General features: G+C 37.9%; 1 long non-coding RNA gene across 2 annotated transcripts; it reads left to right on the forward strand.

The window, feature by feature from the left end:
- Positions 1–5,390: 5,390 nt before the first annotated feature.
- Positions 5,391–12,585, forward strand: LOC127657369 (uncharacterized). Of its 2 annotated transcripts, none has more exons than XR_007972269.1 (4): positions 5,391–5,472; positions 10,860–11,031; positions 11,162–11,324; positions 12,168–12,585. It is a non-coding gene; the product is annotated as an uncharacterized LOC127657369 (long non-coding RNA). The 2 variants fall into 2 exon arrangements; XR_007972270.1 differs by having other exon boundaries at positions 12,279–12,585.
- The last annotated feature ends 946 nt before the right edge of the window (positions 12,586–13,531 follow it).

Consider the following 13,531-nt stretch of genomic DNA (forward strand, 5'->3'; position numbering starts at 1 on the left):
TTGTCATTTGAGACTTACTCGTTTTAAAAAAGAGCCACTGACACCACTCTGGTAAGCACTCCTGGAGAAAGGGATAGGCCAATAGAAGGACGCTGACGTGACCTTGAAAGGCAAAATAGAGAAACTTTTGGTGTTCCTGACAAATGGGCACTTGGAAGTATGCTTCTTTGAGATCTTGGTAAACCATTAGCCTAGTTCGATAGCCTGCAGAATTTTAGATGTAGGCAGCCTTTTGAAAGTTAACCATCCTTTTTTGGAACAAGGAATTAGTTGGAATAGATCACAGTAAGCCATTTGTTGGAATCTCTGTTATCGCTTGCTGAAAACCAATGCATTGTTTTCTGTCATATTCCCATGATTCAGAATGAGAGAAGCAGGGAGGCTGAGTAGGTTGGACTTCTCTATAGCAATATCTAGCAGGCCTAGTGTGACTCTTTCCTCCGCTGCGCCATGTTTGTTCAGCTGAAGAATGAATGACCTGTCCTGGCACTATCGGCATATTAATCAGTACTTTTTAAATTGTCTCAGGCAGACGTGTCTGGGCTAGCCAGATCTGCCTGTGGTCCAAAATCATTGAAGACATATAGTAGCGTCTCTAAAATCTCTGGTAAACTGGGAATGAGTAAAGAGAGTAGCATTGATTAGACACAAAATATCACGGTCTTATGAATTAACCACTTTCCTCAAAGACACTAACATTATTGACAGTGCATTACCATACCGGGCACACCAGGCGATCAGCATTACACCAATACCGCTCTAAGGAGCATATGCAACTTAGCTAGATTCCTACAACCAACATTCAACTAGGGTGCCACTTTAGGATTTTTCCATGCTTTTTTTTTTTTTGCATTTGAGAATAATCTGCCACAGGCACAGAAATGGATGGTTGCCTATAGGAAATACCTGCCCACAACCCCTGTGCTGGTGCAGTTGTCATGGCTTCTTGCCCTGCTAAGTATTCGGGTGAGAATGTCAGTGCAATTTCATCTAAAGTGCTTGACTTCTATTCATCCTCCTGATCCTCTCAGTCTCAGTTTGCTCATCACTCCATATACTGAATTATTGGCATGACCTCCAAACTACCGTAAGCTTTGATCAAAAAAAAGTTCTGAAAATATTAATGAAAAGCCATCCGCTTTCTTTTGAAAGTGTCAGAAACCCGCAGTTCAGAAAAAAAAGAAAAAAAAAGAAATCGCCAATAATGAGCTTTCCAAAACAGACTGATGAGATTATATATAAATGAGTAATCCAGTGCAGTCCTCTGGGACACAAGGCAACTGCACAAATTGTGACAGATTGAATGTGATTCTCTTCACAATGTTGTTTAGACCTGAGCAACTAACCAGTTTTGGGTTAGGTGAGTAAGGCAACAGGAAGAGGTTGGCTCACCCAGATGTTTATATGAGGTAGTGGTAAGCCAACTACTAAGGTCAGTGAAGTGACTTTGTTGTTATTAGATTTTAAGGATGGGAAGTAGAATGGTATCATTCAGGGTAAAGACTGTGAATGATTAGAGAGATTGATAAATAGATCGACGGCAATAAACTCGTTTGAGGTGAGGAAGTTCTGGGCATAACTGTTCACCTGTGATCATTAGCAGGTGCATGCTGGTTAGAAATCTGTTCGACTAGCTGTGATGTCATGGCAACGTATGTCAAAAATGTAGGAGCCAGAAGGTGCAGTTGCTTTCTCCCAGCTGTGCAAACAGCAACCATGACAGAAAATGACTTGCTGATGACGTGACGTTATTAAAAAATTATAATATATATATATATATATATATATATATATATATATATATATATATATATATATATATATATATTAAACTCTGATATTATGATTTTATGTATATGCATTTTGTGTGAACTCTGACTGTGCGATCTCTGTTTCGGATATGTAATTGTTATCATATTTCTTAAATATCTAAAACAGGTGCCTTTATAAAAAATGGACGAAAAAGACAGCTATTGGAGGGAATTAAATAACAGCCACTTTGGGTGACTTTTTCCATCATATTCATTTTCATTTAAAAGCTACAGAATTTCAGTTACATCACTATTATCAGCAACAAAGCACATGAACGTGAATAACACGATACCTGCCTTTGATCTGTCGAACTTGACAGCACTTATTTCATACCTGACTGCAGCCGCCTACTCTCGTCTTCTTTCAAGGCGAGGCGTTTGTCATGTCAATCGAGCCTATTATCATTATTATCAACACCAGTGAGGTTTTGCAGGACTAGTGACTCTTTGAAGAATAAAATCTGTTAACACTCATTTCCTCTGTGTTTTCTTACAAAACAACAAATGTTGACCGAGTATGATGACTCTCACAAGCCATCAGTTCCCCTGTGAATTCTGTGACTTCAAATGGGTTCTTGCGCATAAGTCTTCAAGTGCACATCTGGGTAATTTTATGCATTCTAGGAACTTGCGTTCTTGATTATTGGAGTTGAATTTCAGCAGTGGATGATGACATCAAACAAGTCTTTGAGAATGTAAGAACACATAAGAACGCACATTGAGAAAAAGCCCTTGTCTGTAGAAAGTTAAATCCAATATTTCAACTTTTGTTGTCATGACAACGTTACTCCGGAAAACCTGTTATCCCGGTAACCTTCACACGATGTCCACGCAAGGATACTAAGAATTGGGCTGATGTAACTCCATTTACCTGGAGCTTAATCGAGTATTTTGGAAGACTTTTGTCTTAAATCAGCATAAGAATATAAACTTGTCTTCCTTTTGTCTGAAAACTTTCATTAGTTCCAACTATGAAGAAACAACCAGAAACATTCTGTAGCTATAACAGCTGTCTGAGACAGTTTACCTGATGTCAGGTGTGTAGCGGCACACTTTGTTGATGTACTGGTGCCGCCCACAGGAATTACGTAGGAGACGAATAACTAGAAATTCATCCATCTACAACAGAAGTCCCACAGCAAAAATGCAGATTTGGACAACTTTTCTCATCAAATCATACACTTTTATTTTTTATAAAAAACATTTACGGAAGAATTTGCGTAAGTGTGTTTACAACATTATGAGCAAAATTATTTTGGCCTTTAAACCCTCCTGACGCACTTAGGATACCATTTACTTCCATTGAAAGTGCCTTACTCTAAGTGCCTCTTAATCGTTTTTAACACATAACTGTTTATCAGAAGGTTGCTGGTTCGATCCCCACAGCCACCACCATTGTGTCCTTGAGCAAGACACTTAACTCCAGGTTACTCTGGGGGGATTGTCCCTGTAATAAGGGCTCTGTAAGTCGCTTTGGATAAAAGCGGCTGCTAAATGCATAAATGGAAATGGTAAATGGAAATGAATCAAATTCTGTTGATTCAGTTTAACTTGTAATAATATCTTAACATTTACAACAATGGCTCTTACTATATGACAGTGCACCACCCGAATGTGCATTAGTAATGCTTTCAGATGCTGTCTGATTACTAAGAAGTGTTAATTAAAACAGGTGGAAGGGAGGCTTGTTGTATGTGGATGCTAAATGAGACCCTATATAAGTAAAGTGCCCTGATTTACACAAACAACAAAAATGTTCACATCTATTCACTCTGTCATGTCAAGGATCCATGCTTCACAGATCAGCTCTTTATTAATATGCAGTTATGTCTTTATGTAATAGCTAGCGATGCAGCATAAAGATCTGGACAGAGGTTTTCTAGTGAGAGGCTGGCTCTTCATTTTCTGCTCACCATTGGGAAAGCTAATTTTAACCCAACACTAATTTGCATCAACTCTCTGACAAACACCAATTTATAACACATTCTAATTAATCAATAACATGGGCCACTACACCAAATGTGTAGCTGTCATTTCTGTTCTATGGCTTTGAAAGCTCAAATGGTTCCTACTACAGCCACATTTATTACTTTGAGTGGGCAGCCTTGGAGTGACTGACACTACTTCATTAATCAGTGTAGAAGGGCATGAAATGGCCATGGTTTTGCATGTCATATATTTTTGATAATTATTATATTTTTTGTTTGTGGTGGTATTTTTATAGCTGCTGGTGGAGCTTGTTTTTTTAAAAAAAAAATTTTTTTACCCCTAATATTCTGTAGCACTGAAAGCCCTAATATTGTTTTTTAAAGCATTTTTTTATGATTTTTTTGTCTGTACAACATATATACACGTTTACAGTAAACAAAGGCATACTAACAAACAAACTAGACATCTGGAAATTAATGGTAAAGTATAATTTGTGGAAGCCAACATAAGGCATAGTTATCTATTATTATAAAACAGTGTTATTAAATCTTGTTTTCTCAAGATTGCAACTTATTTTTTGGCTTCTAATAGCACAGAAATTACATGCTCCACCTCTACAAAGCTCTTCAATGTGCTGGACACACTGTTAAAAATTGCTGTAAAAATACAGTGAATTTCCAACAGTAAAATACTGTTATTTCAATAAACAGTTTAATCCTGTAAATGTACAGTCTATGTTCCATAAATTAATTACTTGTCGTAAATTTACAGCATTTATGTGTAAACCCATTTGTTTCTGGAAAAAACAGTCTTGGACTGTAAAAAATAGCACGTGGGGGCGGGGCATCTTCAACGCAGTCTATTTTCGAACAGAAAGCAGTCAAATTAACAGAATTGTTTCGCAACACTCATCTAGACGATCTTAAAGAAGGACACTGTTCAAGGTAAGTTTATTTCTTTACTGTTATTATGTTATGTTTCTCCCAACCTGTACAATCGCCTTTTTCAAGAGGTATTTTTGATTGTGCTTTTACTGAGCGCGAATCGCGTTTTATAGACAGAGCTCTCAACGGTTGAGGCATTTCGCCTGCTAATGAATGTTCTCTGAGCTCCATCACGGCGAAATATTTGCTTGATTAAAGTTAAGTTACCATTTAGAAATTAGTTTGGCTTTCATTTTTAGTACCCTTAACTCGATTTACATGAATTTCTGATTCAGTTATGTTAAGTTACACGATGCGAATCTTACATTAATGTTATTCGCATAATATCATGCACATAAGATGGAGAATAAATACAAAACTACTTGAAATATCCAGATCCATTATAATAATTAAAAGTTAGTGGTCAATTTGTTTAGTTTCCATGCAAATAATCTTGTAAAGCTGTTGAAATTCCCAAAGCAAAATAGATATTTATATTGTTAGGCCTATATATTTTTCGATTTAGTGGTGCGAGTAACTTTTACCTGTTTTTTTGTGAGATTCACATGTAACTTTCATACTATTAAAAAGTCAAAGAGGTTATTTTTGAAAGACGAGGCGGATATTCTCGACTTTTTGGCGCGAAACACGTTTTGAAGACAGACAGTTCTCAAGTGTTCTCTGTGCTCGACGTCGAATTTCTTTGCTTGGTTTAAGATGACGAAATAATAATTATTTCTTCTTTTTTTCTAGGAATCATTCACTTGATGTAAAGGTTTTACTGAGACAGTGCACAGCCCTAATCTTTGGTGAGTTTCACGCCATGTATACTTGCAAACTTTGTGCACAAGCATGCAGCACTATATGTGCATTTGTAAGGCACATGCGAATTCACAGACATGTTTCCAATATAACTTTTAGTTGTGCTCTGCCTGGTTGCAAAAAAACATTTAGAAAGTTTGAAGCCTTTAAGTCTCACAGCTATAGACATGGAAAAAGCCAAACAGAGTATAGTGCTAGCTCCTTCACCTCATTTGACCTAACATGTCATGTTGAGTTATGTCAGGTCAGATGTGAGTCATTTAAAAGCTTTTACATGCATTTAAAGATGCATATTAAGGAGGGGAAAATAGTTCCATGTCCATTTCAGGGATGTGGCAAAGCGTTTTCCAACGTATCCACATTTACTGCACACTTGTCTAGAAAACATCGTGATTGTTCTGAGGGAAATCTGGTTTCTGTTAATCCTGGTAGCCTGCCTGAGAGCTCTGACCACCTGTCAGAAGAACTACATGAGGCTCCATGTGATGAAAGCCATCTTATGGAACAAGATGACAGTGCAGAAAGCGTTGATGAAGCATTGTTTTTGAGACATCTTGCTTTATTTTATCTCAAATTACAAGCTAAATGTCTACTTCCATCATCTGTAATTCAAACAATTGTTAGTCACTTTCAAGAAATTCATGACATGAGTAAGGAACACCTGCTTTTCAAGTTAAGAGACAAATTAGTTGCATTACAGCTTGCTGAAAGGGATATATGTGCTATTATTGATGTTTTGCAAAGTGATGACCTCTTTCAGACTTACAATTCGCAGGTACTTCATACTGACCAGAGACGAAAAACCTACTTCAAAAGTAATTTTAATCACATAGCACCAGTTCCAGTCTGTCTTGGAGAAAATGAGGCAGGCAAAGAGTGTTTTACACAATATGTTCCAATCAAGGAAACTGTCAGTTCTCTGTTACAAATTGACACAGTAAGGGAACACCATAAACAAATGTACTACAGTGTTCCTCGTAAAGATGTTTTTCGTGACGTGTGGGATGGCAACAGTATGAGAGAAAATAGTTTGCTAAAAAATGAGCCTTCATCCTTTGGCATAATTCTCTACCAGGATGCATTAGAAGTTGCCAACCCTCTTGGATCTGGCAGGAAAAAACACAAATTACTCTGTGTATACGCCACCCTTACAGACATTCCTCTGCATCATAGGTCAAGCATTGACCAGATGCAACTTGTTCTGATTTGCAGGGAGCAAGATTTTAAGTTTTTCGGGCAAGAAAACATCTTCCAGCCCCTTATCAAAGACCTTAAAGATCTTGAGATAAGTGGTGTTACTTTGTCCGACGGACAAGTGTTCCTGGGAACATTAACTGCAATTTGTGGGGACAACCTGGGCTCACACTGTATAGGTGGATTTGTAGAGAATTTCTCCAAGAGTATTCATTTTTGCAGATATTGCAACATTGACAGAGAGACCTTTCAAAAAGATCCTCTATCCAAAGGTACTAAACGCACTGTTGTTTCATATAGAGAGCATGCTGAGAGTGATTCCGCTTCAGGTGCAGTTGAAGGAATCAAATTTGACTCTTTGTTCAATAGTCTAAGTTACTTTCATGTATGCCAACCTGGATTACCACCTTGTCTTGGCCATGACATGTTTGAAGGTGTTGCATCATGTGATGTAGCATTATACATAAAACACCTTGTGACTGTGGATAAGCAGTTCACTTACCAGGAATTAAATCGCAGAATAAGTCAGTTCTCATACTTTGGTTGTGATGCTAATGACAAACCTGCTGAGCTTTCTCCAGGGGGGGATAAACTGTCTGGTCATGCAGTGCAAAACTGGTGTTTCCTTAGGATGCTTCCAGTTTTGATTGGAGATAAGATTGAAAGTCCAGCTGAAAATGAGGTGTGGCAGCTGGTGTTACAGCTTCGACAAATAGTAGAGCTTATATGTGCACCAGCTATTTCTGCAGGGCAGATAGCCTACCTAGAAGTTTTGATTAATGAGTACCTGGACACTAGATGTAAAGCATTTCCAAATCACACACTGAAACCAAAGCACCACTACATTACTCATTATCCTGAACTGATTTTCCACTTTGGCCCTTTAATCCGTTTGTGGACGCTAAGATTTGAAAGCAAGCATACATATTTCAAGCAGTGTGCTCGGAAATCACATAACTTCAAGAATCTTTGTCAAACGCTTGCAGAGAAACATCAGCTTCTTCAGGCATACCTTTATGCTGGCAACTTCTTTCCACCAGATATTGTTCTGGAAAAAAGCACAGAATTTTATTCTACTGAATACAGTGAGGAGATCAGAACGGCAGTTTTGCATATGCATTTTGAGGCTGTAAACACTGAGGTTGCCAATGATATTACACTGAGAGGTACAAAATACAAAAAAAACATGTTTGTTTTGATCAGAGACTCAGATGATGAAGAGCTTGTAGTTGGAAAGATCAAATTAATTCTTGTTCATCAGGGTTCATCTGTACATTTTGTTACCCAGGAATATCGGGCTGTACTGGTTCCTAACATGGGTGTTTACAGTATTACGCCAGCCGAGAGAGCGTGCTGTGTAAAACACGAGAATCTGTTAGATTATTACCCATTGCCTGAGTACAGAGTGTGTGGCATGCCTGTACTAATTCTTCATCACTCTTTTCTCTTTCTATAGAGCAATGTCTGACTGGAGTAATGAGGTTAAAGACATCATTTTGCAGGCATTGCCTAACGTATCCTCAGATGTTCTGCAACAGATCCTTTCCAAACTTCAGAGCTCTGGGCTAGAAAGCAAAAATGATTTGCAGTATGTTCAGAAAGATGACCTTCAAGATCTATTGCCAGTTATTCAGCTTAGAAAGGTTCTTCAAGCTTTTAAATCAGGTAATGTAGCTAAGACATTTTAAGATTACAAAGTTAATGAGCGTTACCTGCCCATACAAATGTAAATATTACAGACAGTAAGGATTAAAATACAGTTTTTTATATGAGGTCCTTTTAATGTTTTTTTGCCAAGTAAAATTTTAGTTTACATGAATGTGTAAATAAATGTAAAAATAGTTTTTGAGACAAAATAGTGACACTGTACATGGTATCATCATTAGAGTTTATAAATAATGTTAATTCTCTGTACTTTTATCAGAAACTGAAGTGATTACTGTAGACCTACAAGCCATCTCCAGCCCATGTTCAAGTTACAGTCAGTCAAGTTCATCCTCTCCTCTTTCAAGTCCAGCACCTGACAGCCAAGCTTGCATGTCATTTTCCCCAGCCATTTCCAAGACATGGTCCACAACTTTCCAGGTCCCTTGGGACCGAATGCCACCAGAGATCCAATCAGCTATTTCTGCAGGCAAGAGGCCCAAACCTGCTGAACGGCGCCAGATGGTGAGAGTCCTAGTCGACGAAATCCGCAAATATGAGCTTAACCCCACGCGCTCTCAATGTATTACAGTCTGCCAAAATATTGTTAGGCAGTACCCTAACAGCTTTGCGGACCAGTTTCCAAACGGTGCTTTAATAGCAGGAGGGTATACATCTCTCTTACAGCAAGTGAAGACACGTGTGGAAAATCTAAATCGTGAGAGCAGTTTTGGTCATCAGAGAAGAACCATGACAAGGTCTGGATGCAAACGAGGACCCACTGACACTTACGGGTGTGTGAGATTTCAGCCACATCTCCCACCAGAAGAAACCACGGAAACCATAGAGGCAAAACGTCAGCGACTACAAGACATTTACAGCAAGGAGGGAACTGCTGGATTTGAGAAACTAGAAGTACAAAATCTGATGGAAACAACATTCTGTCTGCAGCGTCAGCTTTTAAATTCCACACCATCTCCTTCCGTTGAGGACATAAGGTGCCAGTGGCCTTACCTTTTTAACCAGAGGTCCATCTGTGCCCATTTTCACCTACTTACTGAAATTGACATACTGCACACTTTAGAGATGTCAATGGAAGAATGTGGAAAGACCATTCCTGAGTACTTTAAAAGCAGACCAAAAGACCAAAACATGAAGGATGTCCTGTCCCAGGCAGAGAACCTTGAAATTGCAGACCTGGTCATCAAGCTTCTTCTGGCACATTTCAATGAGAGTGAAAGTGGCCTGATATTACATGCAGATGTGAGTGTTTTTAAAATCTTTTGTTTCTTGTTTCATTTTATCAAATTTATTTATTTATATATCATTCTAATTTTTTTGTTCTCTTTCAGGTTTCTGCGACTGCAGCTGATGTAGAGAAGATGCCACATCTACCTGCCAGCCCTCGTCTTATTCTATGTGGTATGTCATAACTAGTGCAGATGGGATAAATGATTGGTTGCAAAGGCAGTACTTTTGAAAGAAAGTTTCATTCAAAAATAAAAATGATGTGATATTTTACTCACCCTCAGGCCATCAAAGAAGTATTTGACTTTCTTTTTCACTAGAACACAGCAAGATTTTTAGAATGATATCTGCTGTTTTACAGATTTATACGATGCAAGTGAACTGGTGCCATATTATGTTATGGATGCGAGTGATTTGACACAGCGCCACAAATTATTTGTGTTTTGATTGAACAGGACAGTTAATAATTTAATATTAATAATGGATTTGTTTCTTACCAACATGTATTATTTTACCTTAGAAAACATGAAATGATGGACGGGAAAGTTGTGGATTACTGTAATGATGCCTTAATATGCTGTTTGGATTGTCAAAAGGATGGGACTTGTTGCATACATACACAGAGCTCTAATTTCCTTAAAAGAATGTATTTGTGTATGTGGCTAGTAGGACGTGGTTGAGGGACGTGAGAGAACGACGCGAGACCGGTGGCGTGATTACTGATGAGCGACACCTGCGTGACGCACCAGTCTCATATCTCACACAGAGGAGTGGAAGCATTAAAGGAGTAGCAACGACAGTGGAGATCGAGAGAGGAACAGGCCTGATTTTATGTTGGGTTTTGTTATGGGAAGAAGGCGGGAACCAGCAAACATTCAAATATTTTAATAAATAAATAAACCAATACAAAAATGAAAGTAAAAGCCAGCAGCCCCTCACGGACGACTGCTGGCCACATAAAACAGAAACAAAACCAAACATAAAATCAGGCCTGTTCCTCTCTCGATCTCCATTGTCGTTGCTACTCCTTTAATGCTTCCACTCCTCTGTGTGATATACGAGACCGGTGTGTCGCGCAGGTGTCACTCGACAGTAATCACGTTGATGATGAACGGTCTTTGTGACATTCTCTCACGTCCCTCGACCTTGTCCCACTCGCCACAGTGTTCTGATAAAGAAAAAGTCATACACTCTTTGGATGGCCTTAGAATGAGTAAATAATCCGAAAAATTTGAATATTGTGTAAACTGTTATTTAAAATTAAAAATAAAAATAAAATCCATTTCAGGGAGGGCAGAGAACTGTACTGAACGCTGGATGATTACCCTAGAGAGTCGTGTTGTTTGTGAGGGCATACAACCAAGATTCCTGACTGCAATAGCAACCATGTTTGCAATGTTCTACATCTTCAATCTTAAGTATCCAGAGGAGGCATGTGGCACCTTGGAATTCATTCAAAGGTATTTTATCACCTTTTATAGTACCCTTTAAATTGGTTAATTGTTTATATTTAATCCAATATTTAAATTGATAAAAGGTCGATTTTGTAAGTTTTCTTTTTTAATGTGTGTTTTTTTTTATTACCCTTAGACGATTCGTTGGGATAAACCCTGAAAGAGGTACGAAGACCTGCAGAGGCAAGGTGGTTTCAAAGAAGACTGGAAAACTTGTCAGCAAGAAGTCTGCCACTGTCAATCCCAAAGTTGCTTCTCTCCTGAAGAACCTCATCGATTTCGAATGGAACTTCGTCTAGGTAACTAAACTTAAATGCCCACTGACACTCACATTTTGCAGCTTCCTAAAAGAATCAACACCTCTTAACTGCATTCATATTCAGTGGTAAGAAAGTATCTGAACTCTTTGGAATTGGATGATTTTCTGCATTAATTGGTCATAAAATGTCTTCATCAGTCACATCTATAGACAAACAAAGTGTTTAAGCTAGCTATGCAAACAATTATAATCTTTCATGACTTTACTCAACATCCCATTAGCCACACTCTCAGTGCAGTGTAATAAAAATGGACATTTTGTGAGTGACTACATTGTTACCTCTATGAACCACAAATGTTGTTTTTGTTTTGTGATAGTTGTTCATGAGTACCTTGTTTGATCTGAGCAGTTAAACTGCCCAATGTTCTTCAGAAAAATCCACAATGTCTTGCTCAGTTTTTGGTTTTCCAGCACATTCTGAACAATTAAACCCTTTACAATACTGACTGCATGGTTTTAACACCCATCTTTTCACAATGAGAACTACTCATTAGTTAGAGGACTCCGCTATTATATAGGGTGCCAGGGGGATTATTTTATTCTGAAGAACAGTGGACAGTTTAACTGCTCAGAACAAACAAGCGAATCATGAACAACTATTACAAAACAAAAAAACATTTGTGGGTCATTAAGTAACAAGAAATTCACTTACTGACGCACTGTGAATGTTTAATGAGATGTGTTTAGTAAAGTATAGATAACCTCTAAAATTAGTTATGTAACATGAACATTTTATGTCTCTTTTAAAAGTGTTCGTAGAATATGTGATCACTAGTTTTTGTCATGTGATTTATTTTACCACTAAGATTTTCTTTCCTCTCAGATCTGGATTTCCTCTCAGACCAGATGTGTTAAAAGCTGAGGTGGGACGTTTTGCCAGTTTTTTTGCCTCTTCCTACGTTTTTTTCACCAATTGGTTCTCTTGTCCTCTCAGATCGGGATTTCCTCTCAGGCCAGATGTGTCAAAAGCTGAGGTGGGACGTGTTGGCTGTTTTTTGCCTCTTCCTACAGTTTTTTCACCCATTGGATCTCTTGTCCTCTCAGATCCGGACTTCCTCTCAGGCCAGATCTTTTGGCAGTTTTTTGCCTCTGTCAAGGATTTTTCATCCATTGGTTCCTTAATATTTTCCTCTCAGACTCAGAATTCCTCTCTTGCCTGGATGCTGATGTGACATGTTGAATGTAAGGTTTCTTTGTTTGCCTACTGTTTCCTCACATTTTACAATGTATTTTCTGTGACTTTGTTTCCCTTAACTGTTAATGTATTGTTAAAACTTGTTAGCTGTTTTAAATAAATGGCAAACAATACTGTACCATAATGTAAATTTTCTTCATTTTTTCCATTGAGTAAATATAGGGATGTTAATAGATATCGGACAATAGAGTAAATATAAAACAGTATTTATATTCTAACTTTTTAGAATTATAGCTGGAACCATTACTGCCAGTACTTTGTGAAGCACAGCCATAAAATTAAAAACTGTAGAATTACGGTAAATGGCTGGAACCACAGCTGCCAGTAGTTTACTGTGAAATTACAGCATTGTTGAGACCGTAAAATTACAGTAAATGGCTGGAACCACAGCTGCCAGTATTTTACTGTAAAATTACAGCATTGTTGAAACCGTAAAATTACGGTAAAGGGCTGGAACCAGCTGCCAGTATTTTACTGTAAAATAACAGCATTGTTGAAACCGTAAAATTACGGTAAAGGGCTGGAACCACAGCTGCCAGTATTTTACTGTAAATTTACGGGTGAATTTTTTACAGTGCACTCAATCGTATTATCCCAACAATGACATTAATTCGAGAACTTATGAGGCACAGTTGTGGCCTGCAAACTGAAAATGGGTGAAGCATTCAGAGGGAGGAGAAGGCGGAACAGAGAGACTCTCATGCATCACAGACTGCTTATCATAGTTCACGGCTTTAACTAATTGCATGTGTTTGCATTGTGGTTGGTATGTGTTTATGTGGTGCTTTTGCAGTTTACTATTGTTCTTTCAGACTTTCATTGTTCTTTACATTTCACAGATTTGATCTGAATATTTTTTCTATTCTATTCTATTGAAATTATTGCTGTTTGTGATGTTTTAAATTTTGTAATTATTATGAACATTCCATAAAATGAAAAAACTTGAAATCAACAATAAACCTATGTTCAAATTAACAAAATACCATATGTTT

Source organism: Xyrauchen texanus, chromosome 16, assembly GCF_025860055.1.
Source record: "Xyrauchen texanus isolate HMW12.3.18 chromosome 16, RBS_HiC_50CHRs, whole genome shotgun sequence".
Lineage (NCBI taxonomy): Eukaryota > Metazoa > Chordata > Actinopteri > Cypriniformes > Catostomidae > Xyrauchen > Xyrauchen texanus.